The sequence below is a fragment of the Nomascus leucogenys genome, chromosome 14 (genome assembly GCF_006542625.1).
Source record: "Nomascus leucogenys isolate Asia chromosome 14, Asia_NLE_v1, whole genome shotgun sequence".
In the NCBI taxonomy this organism is placed as follows: Eukaryota; Metazoa; Chordata; class Mammalia; order Primates; family Hylobatidae; genus Nomascus; species Nomascus leucogenys.
The window spans coordinates 79,125,238-79,152,411 of NC_044394.1; the positions used below are offsets into that span (position 1 = coordinate 79,125,238).

The following is a 27,174-nucleotide window of genomic DNA, read 5'->3' on the forward strand; positions in this document are numbered from 1 at the left end:
AAAGTAGAGTGACGCATTTACCAAATTGGCGTGATTTGGCAGAATCATCTTTGGCAGATGTCACTTCATGAACTCACCTGTCTGCTCTGATTTGGGTCTGATGCTCCAGGCCTCTGGGAACAGTGTTCAGAGTGGGCTTGGAGGTTATTTGCGTTGCCCATTGAGCTGCAGAGGTTAAGGTTGTGTTATTTCCTTTGGCTTATGTGAGGAGTGATGGCATCTTGGACCCCTGCTTTTGGCCTGTGCATTTTTAACAACTCTTAGCAAGGCTCCCAGGCATTTGCATCTTTGACATCCATGCTGGCTGGGGTAGCGGTGGAGAGGTGAAGAATAGGAGATTCTGGCCCATGGCTAAAAGCCCAAGAGTTTTACCCTTCCCCCTTCAAATATTAGTAAGACAAGGATGCTATTAAATTACCAATCCTGGCTCCAATTGAATATTTGCCAAGAATCCCATGCTCCTACCTCACATAATACATTTATTTTTCTTTTGGGGATATGTTTTCTGAATCAGTTTACTTCTCTGTGGTTCAATAATCACCAAATGGAATTTGCTCCATCTTTCATCCTTCATCATTAGGGGAAAATACAGTATCATTTTCTGGCAAGGAATAAATATCTCAAAATGAAAGACAATATTTAGTGACCAAAAAAGCCCCCCAAACCCTCAAGAGGACAACTTTTCTGATGAATCAGAACTGGAAGTGATTAAGGGCTCAGTGCATTAAAACAATGAGCACTCACGTCCATTTCTCCATTTCATAGGGAAATCAAACATTGTCTTTTAAGTAAGTGGAGGCTTCTTAACCAAACTCTCTAAGTGAGCCATAGATAAGTGCATTGGCATGGTTTGAGGAAATGCATAGAGGAAATTAAAAATATTTATTTTATTGAACTAATAGCTGTCCCCGCTGGAGATTAAAGTAGTAATTGAGCCTGTAACTACAAGATAGGTAACTATTCAGAAGTTTAGTTTCTATTTATCTAGCTGCTGTCAACTTCAACTTGAATAGAAGTTCAACATTGTAGCTTACTAAATGCTATGAGTGTTTCTTGATTATAAAATGGAGTTGCCTCAGATTGTATTTTTAGATAAAAATGTACTTGGTTTGATTATTTGAATTAGTGGAGATTTTTTTTTAATCCATTCAGAATTTGAAATTCCTGCGAATCTAGATTGGCTAAAAATTTGTTGTGTTTTAGAGCATCGTGATTTTAAGGTCATATATTTTGGTTTTGCGAGTTTGGAAAGTTCCTGATGCCATTTTACAATGCATTTCATAAGAAAACATTTTTAGAGGCATTATTTAGAAATCAGAGCTAGCTAGCTATTTTAATTTTAGGTTGCTCCCTCTTAGCTACTCCGATCAGCGCATACTATTAAAGCTTGCTTGTGTTAAGCTTACGGTTAGAAACTTCTTTGTGGATGTACAACTGTAGTACCTATTTAATTTTCATTTTGGATTTATAAAGAAAGGGATATTTGGAATGCAACCCATTACACTGAGATGGCTATGTTTTTCTTGGGACGCAGAGAGTAGCAACAGAAATAGTTAAGTTTTAATGAGTGCTTAGTAAGTGCCATGTTCCAGGCAATAAGCTAAAGGATTTCAAGTGCATTATTTTGTGTGGAGACAGCAACCCTATTTTGTAGTAACTACAATTAGCATCGTTTCGCAGGTGAGGAAATTGACAACTCAGAGAGGATACCTAGCTTTCCCACAGGACCCTAACCGACAGTGGCAGAATGGTATACTCCTGACATGAGTGGCTGGGTCTTGCCACCAAATGTAGGGGACCTCTCCATCAACAGGCAGCAGCCTGGGTATTTCATTGTGGTCTTAAAGCTCCTGGGATGAAAGGTGACAAATGCAAGGCTACATTCCCATTCTGCTCCACTTGGTAGAAATGCTCCTGCAAAACAACCATGCATTTCAAGCAGGCTTTCCATGGAAAAGCTAGTGTGGGCACACACTCAATTCAATTCCCAGGGTGCTTTCTCACAGAGGTTCTTCCACAAGATTACAAAGACTGGGAACCTAGCCCATTATTATTAACATTTTTACAAAGTTATTCTGGCTTCTTTCAGGGCCATATCAGTTTCAAAGATCGCTGTTGGGGTGGGAGCAACTGAAGTTGAAATAGTCTGAATGTTAAATGCAGCCTTGGAGCGGAAACTTTTCTTTGGAGTTGAAAAGTCGGTGGAATATTCATAGAAACGTAATATGAGCACAAGATACAAAGTCAGTGTCAAAACTTTGTTCCAAACCATATTTGCTGTTTGTAAAACTGGCTCCTCAGGGACTGGCTGGGGAATAAGGTAAGAAGGCGAGTGGGTTGGGTTCCTGCATGCCTTGAGAAAGGTCTGGAGGTCGGGGCTCCCCTTCCCCATGGAGGGGGACTTTTCATCCACAGGACTTAGGATTTTGAGGGGTGGTGGTAATGGGGTCCAGCCTTTCCTGCTCTGGGAGGACCATCTCTGACTCAGATGTGAATCTCATTTCTTTATTTTGCCACCTGTATTGTGCATGAGAAATAGAAACCGTAGAGGTATCTTTCGAAAATCATTGTGTGGTGTTTTATGAGTGCAGAAGTGACATGATTTGCATTTTCTTTGAAAGTCTCCTGACCAAGATATTGATTTTAAAAAAATCATGGGGCATAGACCCTGATGGACATCATCTTAGGATTCTGGAACTTACCATAAAACTAACAAAAGGGATCAAAAACTGATGACCTAAATTTCCTTTCAAGAATGAACAAATCTCTCTCATTTTTTCCCCCTAGGAACTCTACTCATCTGTAGTTAATCTAAGAATTAACATTTAGCAAATTACTGCCTCAGTGTCTTAAATGAGGTATGTGCCTGGTGGCTCTGTTGATTAGAACCTTGTGCTAATGAGGTCATGGGTTCAGTCCCCAAGAGGGCTGCTTCATTCATTGTGGTCCCCCTCCAAGCCCCAGTCAGGTCTCCAAATGGCCACTGGTCACAAATGGCCTTTTGGGAAAGAATCAACAAAATTTTTTACCATTTATGGGAAAAACAACTCAAAGCAGATGACTTGAGTTAATTTGGAATATGACAACGATCCTATGGGGTAACAAAATGGTACCCTAGAGGCTGTAAGGACTTCTTGCAGACTGTGCCAAGTGCCACACTTCCTGGGGGTGGCTTCCTTGCTGGGAAAATTGATTGACGTGTGTGGGAGGTTCCAATCCTACCAGTTAAAGGGGAGTGCCAACTAATAACAGTAGGAGGCTGAATGCTTATTCAAAATGCAGACTCAGAGGGACACTTTAGTAGAATTTTGGTGAATTTTTGCTAGTCACTTATCTAAAATAGGAATCATTTTGGGCCTTCTGATTAACATCTGAAGTTATGCAACCCATGGGACCATTTCTGCCACTGCCAGGCCACTCCAACCATTTGTCTCAAACCGCCAGGAGACCCAGTAGCTGGGAGCACTCAGAGTGAGGGTGATTCTCATTCTCATGTATTCTCTTCATTTTCCACTCCCAGCCCTCTCTCAGAAACCACTTTTTCAGGTCCAGTTCCAATGCCAAGTCTCACTCAAGCATGACTGGATGCACTGATATCCTCTGAGGCCATTTCTTGGATTTAGGGAAGAGTAATGCCTAATAAACTCCACTGGCTTTCTCCCAGTTACTAAGAACCCCTTCTCCATGGCAGACACCAGTTCTTTTCGTAAAATTTTCTTAAAATTTTGATTACTATATCCCTTTCATCTAGCAGAGTGCTTTGTGTATAGTAGGAGTTAAAAAATATTTGTTGAATGAATGAGTGAGTGGATTAAAGAACCAAATGTAGAACTGGTTCCATTTAAACAAGGATAATTTTTTTAATGTTATAATTTTCCTGTTTTTCTTTTTACAAAAGCATACATGATTATTGAAAATAATTTAGAAAGTAGAGAAGAGCAAAATTTAGAAAATAAAAATCACCTGTAACATCATCTCTTAGAGATAACCTTCCTTGCCATTTTGGAGTGCATGATATCGATATCCATATGTGTATATATATATATGTCATGTATATGGAACTCTTGACAGTATGTATCATTGTATAATGTTTTTATTCATTATATCAAAATGTTTTACATGATATTATATATTCTTCCACATTATCATTAAAACATTTTTTAGAGCATTTCATTGCATGACTGGACTTCAACTTAATCAGTTGCATATTAAAATATACTTGTAGCTAAAATGTTCTACATAGCTTTGTTTATTTCCTTGGGATAAATTTCTATAATTGCCTGGCTCCATGGTTTCCTAATTTAATATGTGTTGGCAAGGTATTAATCAAAGAGGTGCCACCAATTTTCACTCCTATTTGCAAAAATCTAGTGTACCACCACTATCCTCCTTTGCCGAACAGTGAGTATTATCATTCTTTTAAATATTTGCTAATTTCATAGGCAAAAAGTATATCAGTGTTCTTATACTTTGTATTTCTTTCACTAATAGTGAAACTGAGTTTTTAAAAAGTCTGGTCATTTTAATGTCTTCTTTGCAAACTGTCAGTTAATGTCCTTTAAGACCTATATATTTGGGAAGGCAATATACTTACCCCTTTCTGTTTCATAGGGCTGTTGTAAGAATTTGTTGAAGTAATCTATTTGAATGTGTTTGAAATCTACAAAGCAATACACAAATGTATTGATCAAATGTGTGACCTGGTAGGGGAAGGGTCAGGAAGAATGGTCTCTACTGACAAATGAGCTGAGTACTGGGTGAAGGCTTGGGTAAGATTTGTTTGAGGAGGGATAAGGAGAGGCACCTGTACAGAAAGGGAAAGGAGCCTTTTGTCAAGAGATTTGTGAATTTGGGAAGGTCTCTGGAAATAGACAAGGTCAGAAGCAATGCAGGGGCTGGCAGCTGGAAATGAGAGCCAGTTAGAAAGAGCAAGGAACAAGACAGGCCAGAGGAACTGCAGAAAATAAAAGAGACTGAGTGGGAGTAGGAGACATCTCAGATATCCCAAAACCACCAACGGAGAAAAGAAAAAAACGGCAGTGCCACTTCTCTGAAGACTCACCAGTAGGCCAGTGTAACCAAGGCAGCAGGCATGTTCAAGAACAAACAGGGAAACAGTGCACTGAAGACAGGTGTGGTCCCATGGCCACAGGACGTCTGCGCTTTCCAATGAGTCCCTGGAGGAACCACACCTGCAAAAGGCATTCAAAAATAGATAATTAAATAAAGACAAAATACGGCACTAAAATTCCCCCAGCATGTATATGATCCCACTTATGTAAAATGATATATAAGGTATGTGTAGTATATATAATATATATGCTATATATTAGGGATGTATTTTATTATTATTTTTTATTTTTTTGAGGTGGAGTCTCGCTCTGTCACCCAGGCTGGAGTGCAAGGGCATGATCTCGATTCACTGCAACCTCAGCCTCCCAGATTCAAGCGATTTTCCTCCTCAGCCTCCCGAGTAGCTGGGATTACAGGCACGCACCCACCACACCCAGCTAATTTTTATATTTTTAGTAGAGACGGGGTTTCACCACGTTAGCCAGGCTGGTCTCAAACTCCTGACTTCAGGTGATCTGCCCGCCTTGGCCTCCCAAAGTGCTGGGATTGCAGGCATGAGCCACCGTGCCTGGCTTATTCTTTATATATTATACATGGATATAGGCACATGCACACATGCCCTTGGTATTCTTGAGATAAGTGGTAATGAAGAGGGATAGGAAGAAATAATTATATTTGCTTTTATTCACCTTTTTAAGTATTGTTTTGCTTGTTACAGTAAGTACATATTACTTCTCTAGTTTGAAAATAAAGAAAAATTACAGGAATATAAACTATGCTGTGAGTGTTGCTTGCCATCATCCACTCTGCAGCACACAGGGTGGGGAATTCATGAGGTAATGGGAGCTAAATTTCTGGGCTGTCACTGGAGCCCAGGCTAACTCTGGCAGGGGAGTCCTAGGGGGACCATCTGACAGTCACACCTGCGCCTCTCAGGGCACCAGGCTTATCACCATCTTACATTTAGATAAGGGGACACTTAGGTGACAAGGGGAAGCCGTACCTCCTTGGCAGGAAGGACCCTGACCAACATGTGGGACATTTCTGTGGGCTGGGAGCAAACACAGGTCTTCCTGCCAGATCAGGTGAGGGTGGACACCTCGCAGGGAAGAGAAACAGATTAATTGCAGGGGGAAGAATTTGAGCTTGGGACCAGGCGTAGTGGCTCACGCCTGTAATCCCAGCACTTTGGGAGGCTGAGGCCGATGGATCACCTGAGGTCAGGAGTTTGAGACCATCCTGGCCAACATGGGGAAACCCTACCTCTACTAAAAATATAAAAATCAGCTGGGCGTGGCGATTTGTGCCTGTAATCCCAGCTCCTTTGGAGGCTGAGGCGGGAGAATCATTTGAACCCAGGAGGCAGAAGTTGCAATAAGCTAAGATGGCGCCACTGCACTCCAGCCTGGGTGACAGAGTAAGACTCTGTTTGAAAAAAAAAAAAAAGAATTTGAGCTTAGTAGACTTCTCCTTATGTTCAAGGGCTGCCATTGCAGCAGGTGAAACAAAGCCCTGACTGTGTGGGGTTTTGTGTTGCTTTATATTAGGTGAGCTGCTTTGAGGCAAAACCCTGTTTCCTGTGTACTTTATGGGCAAGGCACTGTGCCGGGGCTTGAAGTGCAGAAACAAGGCTGAGGTGACCTCTGCTCTTCTGAAGGTCACAGTCAAGCTGGGGAGACAGATGGTACAGGAGATCCCAGACCAAGAGTGTTGCCACATGTGGCAATGATGACTCCGCAGGAAACCCACTAGGCATGAGGGTGAAGATCAGGGCTAGGACTGCTTTGGACCGGAGGTGCTCTCTGGCAGGTCTTTCTGAGCAGAGGACATTTCAGGCAAGTCGAGGATGAAGCAGAGAGGCTGACAGTGGATAGCGGGTTGAAGGAGGCCCAGGAGGTGGGCCTGGCACGTGTCCTATTCATCTGCAGAGCCATGAGCTGGGCTGCTGGGTCAGGGTGGGGTGTGAGAGGATGGCTTCCTGTTCAGGAGTTTGACTTTCTCCCAAGTGCAAAGGCTAAGTAGTGTGCTCAGAAATCCAGTGATGGAGCACCTCTGCCTCCACTCAGCACCTAATACAAATGTGCTGAATAAGCAAAAAACAAATACAGTAGATGGATGTTGCATGCTCAGAAACATTCCATTTTATTTTATTTTTAAACTTTGGTTTCAATTTCTATTATATGAAAAGTCACTTCCATTTAGATTTGTTTTCGCTGAAAGACCAAGCTACAGTGGGGAGAATGGGGTCTGGTGTTTAGCCACGTGCATGCAGCTAGAGGGAAGCAGCTTGAGATGCCCTCCCACTGCCTGGACCTCATGAAGTGCTTTCACGAACCAATCCGTCCCCTTTGTCATCACCAGACATACTTGGCTGAGCAGGTATTCATATTGTCTCCACTTTGAAAACAAGGATATGGAACCTGGGAGAATGGAAAAGACTTGGCAAGGTCTCTGGAACATGTGCCTGTGTTCTGGTGAGCTTTCTGTGAGCCCGAGGCAAATGGTGGCCACATTCAGAATTGCTTGGGCTTCTACCAGTGGCCTCAGAGGCCGTTGCTGGAGGAGTCTGTGGTGAGCGGGAAGGAGCTTAGGGGTGGCCCTGACAGACCATCCCCACTCCTCTTATCACTTCCACACAGTCAAGCCCTTGGTTGGTGTCTGCTCATCAGGTGAACGGGAGACTCCACCTCCCTAATCCCACTCTGTGTCCACTGGGTGTCCACATCCTAAACTTCATTAGGACTCTGAAGTCCTGAGGTTGGGGCAGGGACCAAAAAGATCAATGGAAGTTCTGGCTGTGTCCCCCGTCCCTACACTTAAATATTTGTGGTTGTAATGATTCTGGATATGCTACCTGTCTACCAATGAGCATCTTGGTCCTCTGCCATCCCGAAGCCCTGGCCCAGCCTCCTCCTTGGACTTGTTTCCAAGGGAGTCTACTGTGATCACTAGGGTCACCCCTTATCATGTGAGACTCATTTAGGTGTGTCAGCATTTGGGGACACGTGTGACATTCAGAATAGCTAGTGTAGATCTTCAACCAGCTTCCATTCTATGTTTCCCGACAGGATTCCACTGGTAATTCTTTGGAGCAAAACGATGCTTTTGCAACTTAATCATCAGCATTTGGAATACAGTATCTCTTGTCTGAGCTTGAATGGAAAGAACCCACAGTCTGTGAGTTCTAGCCATTTAGAAAAATGGCAGTTGCCGTAAGTCGTGAACTTGGCATTTGAAATCAGCAGACAACAAAGAGTGTGATATAAAGAGACAAACATGGGATTTGGAGTTGGGGAGGGCTGGGTTCCACATGCTTTTCACTTGCTGTCATGGGACTTTGGACAGTTTTCATGATCTCACTAAAGCCCATTTTTATCACCTTTTAATTGGGGGATAATACCATTTACCTCATAATATATTGGTGAGGATTAAAAGAGAGGAATTAAAATACTTGTCACATAAGAAACACTCAAGAAATATTAGTTTATCTGCCCCTTTACTGTTAATAATTCAATTAATCACTCCAAAAATAGAACATTCTTCAGAATAGACTTCTACCCATTTGTTGTTGATGGGACATCCAAAGGCATGTGCAACTATTTTGTTTGGTTTATAGTAAGTTGACTTTGCACTTTAAAAGGGGATAAAGGAAACCTCTGGTACCTCAAACAATGACCCTTTTAAAGTCTGCACTGGACACCATTCTCAAAGAATATTCTTATCAACATACTTTCTTATAAATGGAGCTCTACTGTCATCAAATATGTATATGTTAGTAGCCTGCAGAGTCAGAGCAGTGCTTGGCAAGCCTGAGGATGTTTCCCACGTGTGCTGTGGGATGGCATAGGCAGGTGAGACCCTTTAATTTTGTGACATGGTTTTGCGGGGGGCTCCAATGTGAGGTACTCTTGGCATGGTTTCTTCCAGCTCTGGGCCTGTTCTGGGGCCTGTCAGGACTCCCACATTTCCCATCTTTGCAGGCAACTCCCTTTGAAGTCCATGGGAACTCTTTGAATGGAAAACATACACAACGGGGTGTTGATGCCAGTAAGAATCAGGCCTGATGTATTCGAGGAATAAAGGTGCTTCTCACCCCAAATATTAGCTCTTTAGCCCAGAAACTATGGTTTGATCATTAAATAAAAGAGCACTCCCCTCCCCTAAAAAAACTCACAATCCACCACCAAAGCTCCACCACCACCATCCATTTGCTCTGGAGATGATAAACCTGCTAATTGCTGGAGAGTTTTAATTAAGCAACAGATATAGACAGTGTAGGGCTGTGTTTTCACTTTAAACATATCAATAGAATAAACATTCTCAATTCCAGGGCAACTTGCTAAATGAAAAAAAAAGTAAACATTACTTTCTTTTGAAATATCACTCATCGGGTGTGATAATTTAGAAAAATATCTCTATTAGAGATAGTTAGAGACCTTTTTTCTTTTTTTCTTTTTTTTTGGTTGAAAATGCAATCGCCGATGGAGCGCAGAGCTGCAATTTGTAGACAGGTTAAGTAAATTAAATCACTCACTGTCTTTTTTTTTTTTTTTCCAATGGCTTTAAAAGTTAAAGGTAATTTGCAAAGAAAATGCTCAGTTTGAATTGGTTTGTAATATCTGTTAATGATCTTTAAAAAAATCCACTTATTCACAATTCTGTGCCTGGGGGAATTCCAATGTGCTATCAGAAAAAATTTCTAAAGTCTGAAATGTCATTAGCTAGTGATTTCTTTGAAGTAAAAAGCCCCGAAAAAAATAAATTATATAAGGTATACAAGTGCACAGGACAATCACTTTGATGAATAATATCTCTTTTTTTCATAATGTTTCATACCTAAAAATGCAACAATTGAAATTCAAGCTGGTAAATTATAGAGCCATCTTTTGAATTACCTCAATGTAGGCATGCCTTCTGTTTATTTCTCACATATATTGAGTTCTTCCATATATTTATAGATTGTTGATATAAAAACAGTAGTGTTAGGAACAATTTTGATTATACTCATTGTGTTTACTTTTTGGAAACACAAGGTGTTGCCTAAATACAGGCATACAGGTGTTGCCATCCGGGGATTAAAACAATAGCCTATTTCAATATTCCAGCCTGGATCCCAGAGCCAGGTGCTGTGAATGGAGGTGCAAATGCTACTCAGCCCGGGAGAGTTGTTCAATATTAGATAACAGAGCCATGAAATACTACACCAAAGGGAAAATTTTCTTCCTGACCCCAGCTGGTGATCAGTTTTTGCCTGGAAGCAGGGGAGTCTTTGTAATACAATACTTGTCAATGTTGCTGGTTTGGCTGCTATAAATAGCTATTTTTTTGGAGGATGGGAGGAGTTGGATTTTACTAAACCATTGGCTACAGGTTAATTATACATTTCATAAAAAAGCATTTCTTGTAGCCAGTCTAAATTTGTTATGTTTTAATCCCATTTTATATAAGGCTAGAAATATATGAGCCTCCAGCAGGCCCGTTATTATTGTCATTATTTTATACACTGGACCTTCAGCTCTCTCTCTCTCTTTTTTTCTTTTTCCTCTGTATGCATTACTCACCTCTTAGCTAAATTGCAGAGGGTCCCAGTTTCATTCATTCTCCCTCACAGGCAAGGCATTCTCTTCCTCTTCCTCCAGCTGCCTGAAAATCATATGCGTGGTTTTTCCTGTTTCCTGCTCTGTAGCTGACATCAGGGGAGCAAACTGAACACAGGTAAGAGCCAGCTTGGTTAGCAAATTAAAATTGATTGATTTTAATGAAGATATTCTGTAATATTTTCTTATTCCCTTTATTTACTTCAAGGAAAATGGAAATCAACATTTGAAACTTTTAAATGGAAGCTTTATTGGGGTTCCATATATGGAAAACTGCAAATAGCAGAAGTATGTGACTCAATAAATTATTCTGGAGTGACCACATCCTCTAACTGCCTCCCAGGACAAGAAGGAGAATGTGAACAATGCTCCTGAAGGCCCCTTTCCCTCAAAGGTAACCAATGGCCTGACTTCTGACACCATACATTTGTTTTGCTTTTTTGAACTTCATGTAAATGGAATCATATGGTAGGTATTCTTTTTTAAATTTCATCTTTATTGTGATAAGAACATTAAACATGGATAGGTGTTCTTTTGTCTGTCTTCATTCTCTCAACATTATTTTTGTGTCTATGTTGTTGGGTATACTAATAGTATGTTTTCTTTGTTATATTTTCTTCCCTTGTATCCTTGTATCAGTAATATAGCACAACTTATCATTTTTTTTTTTTTTGAGACAGGGTCTCCCTCTGTCACCTAGGCTGGAGTGCAGTGGCATGATCTTGGCTCACTGCAGCCTTGACCTCCTGGGCTCAGGTGATCCTCAGACCCAGAGTAGCTCATGCCACCATGAGCTCATGCCACCATGCCCGGCTCATGCCACCATGCCCTGCTAATGCCACCATGCCCGGCTAATTTTTGTATGTTTGTATTTTTTTTTTTTTTTTGTAGAGACAGGGTTTCGCCATGTTGCCCAGGCTGGTTTCAAACTCCTGGACTCAAGTGATCTGCCCACTTTGGCCTCCCAAAGTGCTAGGATTACAGGAGTGCACCACCATGCCCAGCAGTTTATCCATTTTACCCTTGATGAACATTTGAATTGTTTTGAGTTTTAGGCTATTTTCAGACAGTGCAGCTGGAAACTTTCTTGTGCATGTCTTCGATGCTTGTGTATATGCATTATGTTTAGTCTATGTATAGACTAAAGGGGAAGTTACCAAATTGTAGAACATGACTATGCCCAACTTTAATAAATAATGCCAAACAGTTTTCCAAAGAGATTGTGTTAGTTTCCACTCTTACCAGCAGTGGGTGATGCTCTACATCCCTGCTAGCACTTGGCATTCTCAGTCTTCTTGATTTTGGTCATTCTAGTGGTATGTGTAGAGTCTCATTGTGGTTTTAATTCCATTTTCTTGGATTATTAATACATTGAGCATCTTTTTCATGTATAGAGGCTATTTGTATATTCTCTTTTGTAAGTGGTCATATTAAGTCCATTTTTCTGTTGGACTTTTCATCTTTTCTTCTTGATTTGTAGGAGATATATATTCTGCATATAGCTTTTTGGTTATGTATGTTAAAAATATGTACCACCCTGAGCTTGACTTTTCATTCTCTTTGTGGTGTCTTTGGATGAGTAGAAAATTTTAACTTTTTTCTTTTGTTTTGTTTTGCTTTTTGAGATAGGAGCCTTGCACTGTTGCTCAGGCTAGAGTGCAATGATCTGATCATGGCTCACTGCAGCCTCAACCCCCAGGGCTCAAGTGATTCTCTCACCTCGGCCTCCTGAGTAGCTGGGACTACAGGCATGCGCCACCATGCCTATCTAATTTTTGTCTTTTTGTTGTTGTTGTTCTAGATACAGGGTTTTGCCATGTTGCCCAGGCTGGTTTTGGGCTCCTGGACTCAAGTGATCCTCCTAACTCAGCCTCCCAAAGTGCTAGGATTACAAGCATGAGCCACTGTGCCCAGCTGATTTTAATGTTAATGTTAATATAGTCTATTTTCCTTTATGGTTAATGCTTTCTGTGTCCTATTTAGGAGAGCTTTGCTTATTTCAAGGCCATAATAAAATCCTTTCATATTATCTTTTGTAAGTTGTGTTGTTTCAGCTTTCACAATTGGATCTACAATCCATATGGCATTGCTCTTTGTATATGGTGTGAGGTTGGGATCAAGTTTGGTTCTTTACTCCATGGTATCTACTTACCCTTCATGACGAATGGAAAAGACTTCCTTTCTCCAATGCTCTGCAGGGACACTTTTGTCATAAATTAAGCACCCACTTCTTTATAGAATGCTCATATTACTTTTTTCCTTTATTCTGCTAGCATGGTGAGTTATTCAATGGGTTTTTGAATGTTAAACCAATCTTGCATTTCTGGATTAAACTCAACTTGGGTGTGATGTAATATTTGTCTTACATATTACTGCATGTACTTTGGTCATATTTTTAAAAATAATTTTTATAGAAATGTTTATGAATGAAATTTACCTGTAACTTTCTTTTATTGTAATGTCTTTGTCAAATGTGTTATCAACGTTCCACTGGCTCATAAAACAAGTTGAGAAGTATACAGTCTTTTAGAAATTAAAACATAAATGAGTCTAATCTCATATAGTAGTTAAACATATATGCAGTTTATCCTGAGAAGGACTCACTACAGTTTTCTGTCTTTCTATGTTTCTGTGTATTTTAACTTAGACTTTTAGCAGGAAGCTGGTTTTGTGTGAGTTTTGCATGGGAAAGTAAATAGGAATTAGACTATCTTCTAGGAGTTTCCATATGGCACTCAGCAGTATGTTCATGTGCCCAAGGCTGAAATTTGTTACTGCATCTCAATCCTGGAACCCATAATCAAGGCTCATCAGTTGAGAAACCTTTTTGGACATATGACAAGTGTTCAGATAAAATATATGATCCCTGCCAAGAATCTTCTAGGTCAATTTAATCTCTGACTTTTGACCTTGTCAGTCACTGCTCCAAAGACTTTTTAATTTTTATTTTTAAAATATCCTTTAGTAGCATGCATATCATTCCTCATCCCAGCTCTCCTTTCCTACTTAGTATTGTCCCAGTTCAAGGCCTTGTCACCTCTTGCCTGGGCAATGGCGTCTATGGGATACTATTCTCCATTTATCTTCTTCTCAGCCATGCAGGTGCTGACTCTGAAATAGAAAGCTAACCACATTAGTCCTTTGCTGAAAACCAGGTGATTTCTGTATTGCTCTGCAAGATGAAGTCCAGGTTTATCAATGTGGTGCAGGTTCTTGCATGATCTGGTGTCTTAGTCCATTCAGTTTGCTTAACAAAATATCTTAGACTGAGTAATTTATAAACAATAGAAATATATTGCTGGTAGTTCTGAAGGATGGGGAGTCCAAGATTCAGGCGTCAGCAGATTTGGTGTCTGGTAGGGCTTCATAGATGGCACCTTGTTGATGCATTCTTACATGGTGGAAGGGGCAAGGAAGCCCCCTGGATCTTCTTTTATATGGGCACCAGTCCTACTCATGATGGGGGAGCCCCCATGACTGAATCACTTCCCAAAGGCCCTACCTCTTAATACGATCCCATCAGGTATTCGGTTCCAACATGAGTTTTGAAAGGATACCAGCATTCAGACCATAGCACCTGGCTCTTGCTCACCTCTTCAGTCTGCTCTCCTGTCTCACTCTAGTCTTTGGCTTTACATTTCTGCAGCTCTATCTTCTGGTTCCAACTCTGTGTGCTCCCTGTGGTTCTCTGTGCCTGTGCCTTTGCTTGTGCTGACCTTTCTCCCTGGAATAGACTATCCATATCCTTCTGGATAATCCATTCTTTAACAGCCAGCTCAGGCTAGGTAACCTTGCCCTCCACCCAGCTGGGCTGCTTGGCTGTCCTTTCTGCCCATGTGTCTGTCAGACTGGACTGTAAACTCTTTGCAGGCAAGGTCTAGGTTTTAGTCACCTATGTACACCCATAACTTCCTGTTTGCTGGTAGATAACAGGTGCACAATAAACAATGACAGATCCAAACAGAAGGAAGAATAGTGACTAGATGACTATTTTGAGTTTCATTTCATTTCTTTATAGAAGCCTGAGATGGAATAAAATGGTCAAAATGCCATGACCAGAAGGGAGGCAGGAAGGAGGCAGGAAGGCAAAGGCTCAGGAAGATCTGTAGATAACAATCTCTTCCTGTACAACTGAGTTCAGTCTAGCTGATTAAAATCCTCTTATGATGGAATCTGCTTTTTATAGAAGGGATTAGCAACAAGGATTTGCTGTGAAGATAGATTTTTCCAGAGAAACAAATTTGAGCAATTTAAGAATGTAAATGAAAAAACAATCCTGCCCAAAAAGCAAATTGACCAATATCCTTCCCCCATCTCTTATTAATAAAAGATTTTACGCAGACTCTCTTTAGGAAATCATGTGGGAGATTCACAAGGATCATTAAATCTCTGCTAGACATTCACCTTCACTTTGTAAAATTGGCTATACCCTCAAAATGGTATCATGTAGAAACGGACTTTCTGGGGCTCTTATCTATGAATGGGTTCTAGCTGCACAGTGATGCCATTCATTTTATTTGGCCCATTTATTGCAAGTACATTCTAAATTTGGCCTTAATTATTTTTCCTTTCACAAAAATATTTTGTGGGATCTGTTTGAACCCTGACTACTTCCTTCTTGCCCCTTAAAACAGAAGCCAGGAGCATTATATTTGTTCTCTTCTAATTAAAATAATTGCTTGGCTCCTTTTAACTAGATTCATGCAGTTATTAGCCTAATACATGGATGGGTGCCATGGAGTGCTTGAGAAACAAAATGAAAAGTGATCATGTAGCTTCACATGAAAAAGATCTGTGGTGCCAAGGAGTATTATTTCCTTTCAGCCAGTATTTTATAAGGGCTTTCATAAACCTGGCCCCCATACCCTCACTAAAAGACTATTAAGTGAAAGAATAGTTCTATTTTCTTTATTAAGGTATACAGCTAGCTCAGTACAATTTGAAGAGGGGCACTTGATATGCCGAGCATGGCACAAAGACCTGAGGTCTGGTTTTAATCTCTGCCCCGGCTTTGTCTTTCAGAATCACTGCAATTGAAGGAAAAATGCTCCATGTCCCCTCTGCCAGTTGGTATTTATCAAAGGACAACGGAGGAAGACAGACAAAGTGCCTGGATGTGTGTGTTAATCAAGAGTTGTCACGACCCTGCCTCTAAAAGAAAGCGCTAAAATGATGCTTTTGACAAGACTTTTCTCAAAGTGGATGCAGTCTAACGGTTGGAAAACAGGGCCCAATCAGGCTAGGTCTGACTTGTCACCTGCTTTTGTAAATAAAGTTTTATTGGCTCACAGACACACTCATTTGTTTCTGTATTATCTATGGCTGCTTTCGCGCCACAGCATGGAGTAGTTGTGGAAGAGACCATATGGCCAACGAAGCCTAAGATATTTACTCTCTGGCTCTTGACAGGAAAAGTTTGCCAATTCCTGATGTTCTCCATCCAGCTCATTGTTCATTTACTCAATACCTACTCCATACTGAGAAATAAATTTATAGGTATTTTTATGTAGTACTCATTTGAAGAAATGCTCAGGGCCTTTGGCTGTGAGTTAATTTTATGAATATTCAGAGCAGGTATATGGATGGCAGGCAGCAAGAATGATTTAAGGTAAGAAGTCATGGTTAGAGATAAGATTCTGCCATTATTGTCTCAGGGGTAAATCACTGATTATAGCCATCTTTTTCTCTGCCTGCTCTCTGGAGAAGAAGGTGTACACATATCTGGAACTCCTGGCTTAGAGTGCAGCTTTATTAACTACATCAAGGCATTATGGTCAACATTGTGGACTTCTGCTTCCAGGACAAATGATGAACATCCTTTCCCACCATTTGGTGGTTGGGAGGATCAAGTGAGAGAATGTGAATCCAATTGTTTTCTAAACCATATAGGTACTATATTTGTGGTATAGATGCTATCTATAAAACTTTAGAATAAATTATCATCCCTATTTGGCATGCGAGGAAATGAGATTTAGGTAGCATGCCCAAGATCATATAGTAAGCCAGTAGAACAGCTGGCAGTTACTTCTCCTGGCTTTAAGTCACTACTCTTTCCGGTATACCATAATGCTTCTTTACATCATGTGTCTTTCTACAGTTTTGGAAATGTTCAGTCCTTTAGTTCATTGGTTCACTCATTCATCTGCTATTTAACATAATTTAAGAGCCCTGTATGAGCTAGAAAAAGAGCTGAAATTTTCCAGGGAGTGATGACTGTATAAAGATGAGTTGTAACTCTTCAGTTATTTTGTCCTTAGACTCCTATGGCTGGAATCCTCCAGAAGTCCATAGATTCTTCTGTTTTATTCTGTGCTGTCCAAGGAGTTGGCTTTCATTTGTGCTATGGAGAAAGAGAAAGTAGATGAACTTGGAGAGGGAGAGTAATCCTGTTGTTCTACAAAATGTTGCCTGACACCTTGTTTTACACTGTGTGCATATGCTTGTCTCTTGAGTGCACATACCATGAAAGGAAAGAGAAAGAGAGATACTGAAATGTTGGTAGTAGATTGTACTAGCAACTAAAAGATGAAAATGATCCAGGCTTGAGAGATGCGAAAGCTAAGATTTTGTACATAAAGTCCAAGTGAATCCATATCAAAGACATTTCAAATATGAATTACCCAGCTAAGTGACATATATTAAACATGGGTGTGTTAGATATAGGCTTATCTTACCATGCTGTTCAATACAGCTTTTCATTCAGATTATATTTATTCAATGATGTGTCTTGTAATTTCTGAGATGAGATGATGCCTAGAGGAAGCAGCTTCCACCAAAATATTGCATTTGCCTTGTCATAGTAAGAGAAGTACTTAAAAGTTTCTGATTTTGATATTTGCCCTTTTAGTAGGGGAGGTTTGCCAATATTTTCCTTATATTCAGTGTCACTGGATACTTGTTGTATGAGTTCGTTCTTACGCTGCTATGAAGAGATACTTGAGACTTGGTAATTTATAAAGAAAAGAGGTTTAATTGACTCACAGCTCTGCATGGCTGGGGAGACCTCAGGAAACTCACAATCATGGTGGAAAGGGAAGAAGGTATGTCCTTCTTCACATGGTGGCAGGAGAGACAAGTGCTGAGCAAAGGCTGGAAAAGCCCCTTATAAAACCATCAGATCTCATGAGAACTCACTCACTATCATGAGAACAGCATGAGGGTAACTGCTCCCATGATTCAGTTGCCTCCCACCATGTGTCCCTCCTATGAAACATGGGGATTATGGGAACTACAATGGGCTATGGTGGGGACATAGCCAAACCATATCATTTGTTCTCATCAGATTTACTGGTGAACCTAAAAGTCATAAGATTCTCTAAAACAAAGGTGCCAATCAAGCTGCCTAATGAAAAAAAACCTTTCAGAATCTTTCATTATACAGTTGTCACCTGCAAAGACCTCTGAGAGGTGCAGTAGAAAGTTCTGCCTTACTCTCCTCGTTTCCCCCACAAAAGGCAGTCACAGCCTTGCTGACTGAATTTGGAGGTGATAGTATCAATTCTGTGATTCATCCATGAAGTACGTGACTTCTCAGATATTCCTAGGACCCAGGACACTGCTGTTTTAAGAAACATAATTTGTTTCATCATACAAAAGGCACATTCATAGAAGGACTTAATGCTGCTACAGATAAGACATTTTGTCAGTAAGGAAGTTGTCAACATTAATTTATTTAACTTTCTTCTAACAGAGTGAATTTTCTTCCATTTGCTGTGGAATACACTTCTTTTTCTAACTCTATTCACTTAGCAGGTATTCTACTGAAAAAATTGTCACCATGTTGGCAATGTTTTGTAGAGGGGAAATAGATTTTTTCAACAAAGTGTAAAATTCCACTGCAATAGAAGGCCTCCATTCTCTCAGTGTGTAAGTCTGTTTTTTAATGATTAAGCAATACTGTGGAAGAAAGTTAAACCTCTTTGAAAACTATACTGTATCACCACTATTACTGTGACTATCATTACTGTGTGCATTGTTCTTAATGGCTTAAGTATATTACCCTGGGTTTCCCAGAAAGTAGAGCTTGAGGAAAATCTCACGTGCTGCCTCTTTCGTGGAGAGTTCCAACCCAGAGTAGTAGGAGTTTGGAAGAAAGGGTAGTGTGGCTGAAATGCAAGGAGCAAATACAAGGGTGCGTTATTGATGTATTTGATGACACGTAGCTGTCATCAAATGACACGTAGCTGACTACTCTCCATCACCTGGGGCTTTGGTAAGCTAAACATTGGCTCCCAAAGAGATATCCACATCCTAATCCCTGGAACCTGTGAATGTTACCTTATATGGCGAAGACTTTGCAGATGCCATTTAGGATCTTGAGATGCAAGATTACCCTGAGTTTTCTGGGTGAATGGTACAGCCCAACACAAACGTCCTTGCAAGAAGCACGCAAAGGCAGGTTTCATACACAGAAGAGGAGAGGGCAGTGTGATCAAGGAGACAGAGATCTGAGTGATGTGGTCATAAGCCAAGCCACAGCCACCAGAGGCCAGAGTAGGCAAGGAAGGAATTCTCCCCTAGAGCTTCCGGAGGGAGCACACCCCCCGCCAATGCCTTGCTGTGAGCCCAGTGATACTGATTTCACACTTCTAGCCTCCAGAACCATAAGATAATACATTTCTATTGTTTTTAACCACCAAGTTAGTGGTAATTTGTTACAGCAGCTACAGGAAACTAATACAGGGACCATCCTCCCAGAGCATGAGTGACTAAGTCTCAGGACAGACTGATTGGGTGGAGGGAGAGTGAGGAAGGGAAAATAATTTGTTTGCCAGCTTCAGCCTCTGATTGGTAAGTGGCTTTTGTCATGGGTTATTAATCCTCCATTATTTCCTCCTCTTACCTCTGGGCTGAGCATGGTTGTGCACGGAGTTTTGCTGGGATATCTCATGCTTCAGGGGCAACAGAGAAGCCCCAGGGTGGGAGGAGAGAAGCCAGGCAAGGTACCCAAGGAGAGGCTCCACTCGATCTTGTGCTCTACAGTCTATTGCAAGGCAGCTCTGGTGAACAATTAGGCAATGACCCTGGTCAGTGTGGCTGAGTTGGCACCTGAGAGGTAGCTGGCAGGGGGGTCTGAGACAATGGTCTCATTAGTTGGCACCACAACTCCACAAGGCAAGTGGGATATGATGTCTTCTACAGGCTCTCATCCTAAAGTCGTGAATACTGTTAGCTTGTGGATCCTGCTGCCCCTCAGGGCTGCACTTCCGTCTCCCACTGGAGTAAAAACCTGTCTTCTTGTAGCTCTATGATTGGCACTAGTTTTCCTTCCTTTTTGTTTTGTTTTTTTTTTTTTTTGAGATAGAGTCTTGCTCTGCAACCCCCACTTCCCAGGCTCAAGTGATTCTCCTGCCTCACCCTCCCTAGTAGCTGGGATTACAGGTGCACACCACCACGCCCAGCTAATTTTTGTATTTTTAGTAGACACGGGGTTTCACCATGTTTGCCAGGCTGGTCACGAACTCCTGACCTCAAGTGATCTGCCCACCTTGGCCTCCCATAGTGCTGGGATTACAGGCGTAGCTTTCCTTCTTGATGTACATAAAATAAGGCTCATTCTTAAACATGAAAGCTCTCTCCAAATATTTGAAGATTGTCTTTACCTGTTTTTTCTTTTTTCCAGGAAAAACAGTCCTATTTTTTTCAACTTGGCTTTGTGGAGCAGTTTTCTTTTTGTGGCTGGTAGCCACACCAGCCCCCTCCTCTGAACAGGCTGTAGTTTGCCTTCCTCTCACCTTACAAGGCAGCTTACAGAATGCACCAGAACTTCAGCTATAGTCTGCTCAAACACACAGGACTTTGACTTCACGAATGTTGCCAGAGATGGACTTTATTTTATTTTATTTATTTTTGGCAAACACATCATTTTTAGTTGCTCTACGCTGAGTGTTGATTAAAAATCCTCTTTCATACTTGGGTATAGATGCCTATATAGAATCACATAGTCTTAAAGGTACTCAAAGAGCCTAAAAGAGTCAATCTATTTGCAAATGCTGTCATTGTAGGTAAAAGATGAAAATGCCACCCCACATCAGGGCACATCAACATCCACAGTTTTATGCTGAATTGAGGTCAGTAGTTCCAAATTGAGGTCAGTAGTTCCAAATTCCCAGTTTGGTACCAATCAGCCATGCCAGCCTGGGGAGCATTCTCAGCCAACCCTGCCTACCACCAACCCTTCCCCATAAAAAACCAACTTCCGGAGCAGCTTCTGGAAGTAGATTTACCCAGGTGGGAATGTTCCCTTTCACATCTCTAGCAGTCAGCACTGATTTGGATTCTGTTCTTGGTCCAGTCCAAGTCCCCAGGGTCTTCTGTGAGAAGAGCCAATACTGCAGACTAAAAAGGCCTGGGTGGGCAGGCATCCATCATCTCTCATCTTCACACAGCCCTGTGAGGTAGGCATTACTGTCTTCATTTCACAGATAAAGAGATGGGCTCAGCAGGTCAGACTTTCTGCCACACCAGGTAGCAGCCAGAATGAACGTGGAGCTCAAGGGGTTGGAGGGCGCCTTGGATCTCTGCAGTTGAACCAAGCCTGGAACTGACCTTTCTGGAGCCCTTTAGAGAGCTGAGTAGCACACAGTTTTTACAGAATGGCTGGGCCTCTGTGGTTCTGCTTGGCGACTAGGCCTCCTGGAGTCATTTATGTCAAGGAAGCAAGGCCCTGCAGTGTTCTAGCCCAGCCTCTTCCATTCACAAACGTGGGAGCTTCATTGGCTTGGCATGGATTCACCAAGTGCCTGTTGGGTCTCTTAGGCCAAGCCAGGGTCAGAATGGAAAAATAGAGGCCCTTGGTGTAGGTCATGCTGCCCATGAGTGAGTGGCAGGGGTTGGAATCGGAGGTCTTGGTGTCTTACTCCCAGTCTGGTTCTGTGGTGGACCCACACACAGCTTGTGAGCTCTCTCTGGGCCACCTACCCAGACCGTGTTCTTCAACCCATGAGGTGGGATAATATTGTATGAGCATTATCCACCTTTTTAGCACTCCGTGTCTCTTTTCACCTCTTCCTCATTCAAGCAACTGGCCACTGCCTGCTCGGGGCTTCAGGGAGGGAAACGATGTGGAAAACGAGTCTTCTCCTGAGTGTGACAGATTCTTTAGGTCGACTCCCTCAATCCCCTCTGCAATCCCCATTCTAACTGGCATTTAGATATCCCCACTCTAACTAGCCTCCTGCTGTGGAGGCTGGAAAGCCAAAAGCTCCCTTTCCCAACTGCCCTACAAATTGGGGCGCTCAGATGCCTACAATAGTACACCCCATGAGCTACAGGCCACAGTCCATCATGGCTGCTCTTCCAGGTCCAGCTCCTTCTTGCTCCTGAGGCAGGCAACGGTCAGGGCACAGCTGACCTGATTGAAAGATGGAAAGAGCCTGGCTCCTTGCTTGTGTCTTTGAGCACTGTATCAGATATTTTTATGTCCTGTAATAAATGTTATTGGTCAAGCCATTGTTGTTGGGGTTTCTGATATAGTCATCCATAGGCAAGCCTTACCCAAGACATTGTTTTGTTTTGTAACAGCCGCAGTCCTTAGGGGAGCAAAGAGGCCTCAGAGCCCAGCTAAGCACTTGAGAGCACACACCCAGGGCAGTAGGCAAGTCTGCAGGGAAGTGATGGTCATGATGGTGGGGTCTCAAGAGAGAAAGAGCCTTGTCCTTGTTCTCCAGACACCAGGGCAAGGGCCACATGGGTGGAACAAGAGGGTGTCCAAGGCAGTTTGGGAGAACCAATGCCTGAGGACTGGGTGATGGGGCGTAGCTGCTGAGTTCACAGTTCCAGGGTCTTGGCTCACCTCCATTCCTGGCCCCCATTCTCTCAGCAATCTATGAGGCATGTGTCAGTCCTGGGACTGGTTTTACCATGCAGGTAGATTCTGGAGGTATGGTGGTAGAAAGGGATTCTGGAAGGCAGGGCAGGGAGAGGACACTTGTCTGTCGGTGGAACTCATAGAAATGTTGCTGAACGCTGCTGAGATGGAGGGGGAGCTGGGCAAGTCAGTTTTTATTTTGGAGATGATTACAACTAAGCCAAATCATTTCCTGTCTTCAGCCCACCACTTCTCTGATTTTTCATTCAAATAATTCAATTCCTTTGAGCAGCTTCATAGTGGTTACCTGGTATTCTCAGTACTGGCTGTGTGGCTTTGAATGTGTCTTTAAAACGCAATAACCCATTTCATGTCTCTCTGCATTGTCTGGAAAATGGAGGGAATAACAGGACCTGCCTCACAGGGTCACAAGGTCATGTGAGGGGTAAAGCCCTCAACAGGGCTGGCTCATAGCAGGCAGTCAACAAATGCATGGGCATTTACATGGGCCACTGGGTGTGCTGGCACCCTCAGGTTCCCTCACCAACCCTATTGTTCCCTGTGAGACAGCAGCCTTACTCTGACTGAGCTACAGAGCCAGACACAAATCTAATTTTTTTTTTCTTGCACAAGAGCAGCAAGCAACAAGTGCATTCTATAGCTTTACCTAGGTTGCCTTGTAATTGAATAGCCTCACTCTTTGCATTTGGTTTGAGACGAGGATGTTTGCTCCAATTCACTCCCTTTACACTTCCTTGAAAGGTAGTTTCTCTTCACTGACTCCCCATAGAAGGGAACCCTTGCTCTACCTTAGCGGGGTCTTCCACAAGTTGGCGAGTTGTGTTGCAATGCTAAATTCCCCATTAGGGCATTGCATAAATTGGAATAAACCTTTTAACATAAAATCCCAAATTGCATCATTTATTTTCTTTGTTCAAGTCTAATAGTTTAGCTATTGATGATGATGATGATGATCACAGCAGCAGATCCTGCTCCAGCTCCCACCACAGGAAAGGATGCTCGATGACAGTTGGTTTTACTTTATTGCTCAGAAGAGACATATTCTGATGAGCTCCCACCCTTCATTCATTATGCTGCAATCATATTGCTAGCGGACAAAGATGAATGCTGTGTGCTTATCTGATTAAACTGCCTGTTGTTTTAAATCTATTTTCACAGAGAATTTTTCCTCTGATAGACATCCAATGACATAACACATTAAAAATTATATCTGTGTCAGTGGTTTCCTCTATTGTATTTATGTGGTGTGTATGTGTGTGTACATGCGTGCTCTTTTGTGCTAACCTACTGGTTCCTGGTTATGATCAATATATATTTAAAATTATGAAATAATTGCAGCTTTTAAAAAGGCAAGGTTGGATATGTATATTTTATTGATCAGTTTAAAAAAAAACCCAGGCACAGTTATGTAAATCACCAAATACACAAATTACATTAAAATGAAAAAGTACAAGAAAACACTATATCCAGCTGGGCACAGTGGCACATGCCTGTAATCCCAGCACTTTCAGAGGCTGAGGCGGGTGGATCACCTGAAGTCAGGAGTTCACAACCAGCCTGACTAACATGGTGAAACCCCGTCTCTACCAAATACAAAAAAATTAGCTGGGTGTGGTGGTGCATGCCTGTAATCCAAGCTACTTGGGGGGCTGAGACAGGAGAATCACTTGTACTTGGGAGGCGGAAGTTGCAGTGAGCCTAGCTCGTGCCATTGCACCCCAGCCTGGGCAACAAAAGCAAAACTCCATCTCAAAAAACAAAAACAAAAAAGAGAGAGAGAGAGAAAGAAAGAAAACACTGTATCCACTGACCACGGAAGGCTTTCCACCTGAATGACAGACATTGTTGTAGGCTAGTCACAGGCCTCACTTCCAGGCCATTTTCCTCCTAGTTTTGCTTCTGCTTTTCAGCAGGGCCTGGGGGACAGGATTGCAAATGTCTCAGTCCTTGCCCACTGCTGTCATTAGGACCTTCATTAATCTTTGAGTTCTTTGCCCCTACTTTGCCAAAAGAATAATACCTCCCCTAGAATTACACAAAAATCAATGGCAAAGTTAATTGAAATCTGGATCTCTTAATGTTTTTCTCTTTCTTAAGTGATTGCTTGGTTTCTGAAAAGTGAGGCTGAACTCAAAGGACGGCTTTAATTGAGGGTGAGTGAATTGGTAAGAGAGAGAAAGGAGAGGTAGATAATTTTCCAAGTGACTGAAAGATAGTGTTTACATTTAGGATTTCATTTCCTTTCAAGTTTTACACCAGGGGCTGAAGGAATGTGAGTAGACGGGAAGAATGACCAGGGCATTTCCACAGCACAGCTCCAGGCCCTATTGTCTCCTTAAAGGGCTGGAAAGGCTTTGAAGGAGCTGGACCTCATCCCTCTCCTCCCAGGAGGCCAGAGTCAACAAGAAGGAAGAGGGGACAACATGGCAGAGGAACTGACCTTTAGAAGGTAGCCAGCTTCTTAACTGGAATAGTTTCCTACCTTTTTGCTGATTGAGGGACTCATAATGTAGGCACTTGGGCCTTTACTTCGGCTTAAGACTCAAAACATGTTTTCTATTTAGAGAGGTTTATAGTATGGAAAGTAAACTACATTTCACCAGATTCTTACATCCATGTGTTGAGGTAAGTGGGAAAGATATTTTTCTCTCTACTTGTAGAGGAAGAAACGGATCCTCTTGCGGATTGTAGTTAGTTCAAGGCAACCCAACCAGAGATATGGGTGTGGAGGTACAGGTCTTCAGGCTTTTAGGGGAAGAGAAATGGGGCCAGGAAGGTACCTTAATGGAACTCCTGACAACGGAGTGGGCAGGACTCATCTTCAGCCAGTAGGGACCCACGCAGAGTCCCTGTAGTGCAGTCCCCTCGCTGACTGCCAATCAGGCCACAGAGTGCTGCAATTCAGCGCCCTCGTTCAGACTTCCATTGGTATCTGCAGCTTCCAAAATATTCAGACCAACAGCCCTGAAAGTCATCTGGTCAAGCTTTGCAATAGAAGAAAGCTTATCCTCCGATTCCCAAAGCCCTGAAGTCAGGGATTTGATTACGCTTATCATGATCTCAGCTTCCACTGCTCCAAATGTGATTAGTTTTGTAATTAGTTAATGTCATTACCTGTCATCAAATCCAGACAATGTTGGTCTCCAAAACCTCTCCTGGCAGAAAATCCCACAACCTGACATCTTTCTCCTGTTGAACACAGTTTCTTTAGTAATCCTGGCAACCATCCCTCATTCTTAGACCACAGGTCTGAAAAGTTGGGAGAAAGATGTATTTCTTGTATTTTTTTAAGAGGCAATTTTAAATACTTCAGTCTCAACGTTTCTTCACTCCAAGCAAAGCATAAACATAATCTTTTCGCAAATTTGGTACCCCATTTTATTTTCCTTCTTATATATCTTGGCTATATTGCTTTGGGCAGAATGGCCAAAATAAGACCCCGTATACCATAGGGAAACATTCCATTCAGAAATATTTTCATTATAAAAAATACTGCTAGTCTCTTATTACTTAATTCCTGTTAAATATTGGGCAAACAGTTTTCTTCTTTGCTCCTCTTCAGTCTTTCAACGAATATCCTTTGCATGCTCATGGCTTGCAGATACTTGGGACACAGGAGGGAATGAAACTGGCTAAATAGTTGTCCTCCAGAATCTCATTTTCTAATAGGGGAAGGTAGTCAATGAACATCTAAAAGGAAAGTACACAGCATGTGGGTGGGCCATTTTCCATTTGCCTCCCCATACCTCCTTGATACCCTTTTCTGCCCTGCTTTATAGAGAACCTGTGGGGCATAGGTCATTAAAGAGGGCATCAATGATTTCCTTGCCTTTCAGAATCCACCTGGGTCAGTAACCTGAGACTGAAGAGTACAACAGTGAGCTCAGCATCCCGATGCCTCTGTCCCTCCTGATGGCCTGAGGGTAACACAATTGCCTTCTTTTTGGGAGGGACTCAGCCCACTCCAATATTGAGAATCAGTCCTCCCCAGTGTTGAGAATCAGTCATCCCTAACGGTGGGAATCAGCCTTGCCCAGTGTTGGGAATGAGCCCTCCCTAAGGTTGGGAATTAGCTCTCCCCAAATGTTGCATATCAGTCCTCCCCAATGTTGAGAGTCAGCCCTCCCTAATGGTGGGAATCAGCCCTCCCCAGAGTTGGGAATAAGTCCTCTGCAATGATGGGAATCGGTCTTCCCTAATAGTGGGACTTAGTCCTCCCCAGTGTTGGGAATCAGCTCTCCCTTATGGTAGGAATCAGTTCTCTCCAGTACTGGGGATCAGCTCTCCCTAATGGTGAGTATTTACCCTCCCCAGTGGTGGGAATCAGTCCTCCCAAATGGTGGGAATCAGCCCTCCCGAATGGTGGGAATCAGCCCTCCCCAATGGTGGGAATCAGCCCTCCCCATTGGTGGGAATCAGCCCTCCCCAGTGGTGGGAATCAGCTCTCCCCAGTGGTGGGAATCAGCCCTCCCTAATGGTGGGAATCAGCTCTCCCTAATGGTGGGAATCAGCCCTCCCCAGTGGTGGGAATCAGCCCTCCCCAGTGGTGGGAATCAGCTCTCCCCAGTGGTGGGAATCAGCTCTCCCCAGTGGTGGGAATCAGCTCTCCCTAATGGTGGGAATCAGCTCTCCCTAATGGTGGGAATCAGCTCTCCCCAGTGGTGGGAATCAGCC

General features: G+C 42.3%; 1 long non-coding RNA gene across 2 annotated transcripts in view; it reads left to right on the plus strand.

Annotated features, from left to right (window-relative positions):
* LOC115838223 overlaps nucleotides 1-15,966 on the plus strand; it is a 46,376-nt gene extending 30,410 nt beyond the window's left edge. The window contains exons 2-4 of one of the 2 annotated variants that reach the window (XR_004033239.1): nucleotides 10,642-10,788; nucleotides 10,879-11,064; nucleotides 15,693-15,966. This is a non-coding gene — a long non-coding RNA (uncharacterized LOC115838223). Of the gene's footprint in view, nucleotides 1-9,619; nucleotides 10,789-10,878; nucleotides 11,065-15,692 lie in introns of those variants that run through there. The other variant, XR_004033238.1, reaches the window with a different exon arrangement.
* Nucleotides 15,967-27,174: the final 11,208 nt, after the last annotated feature.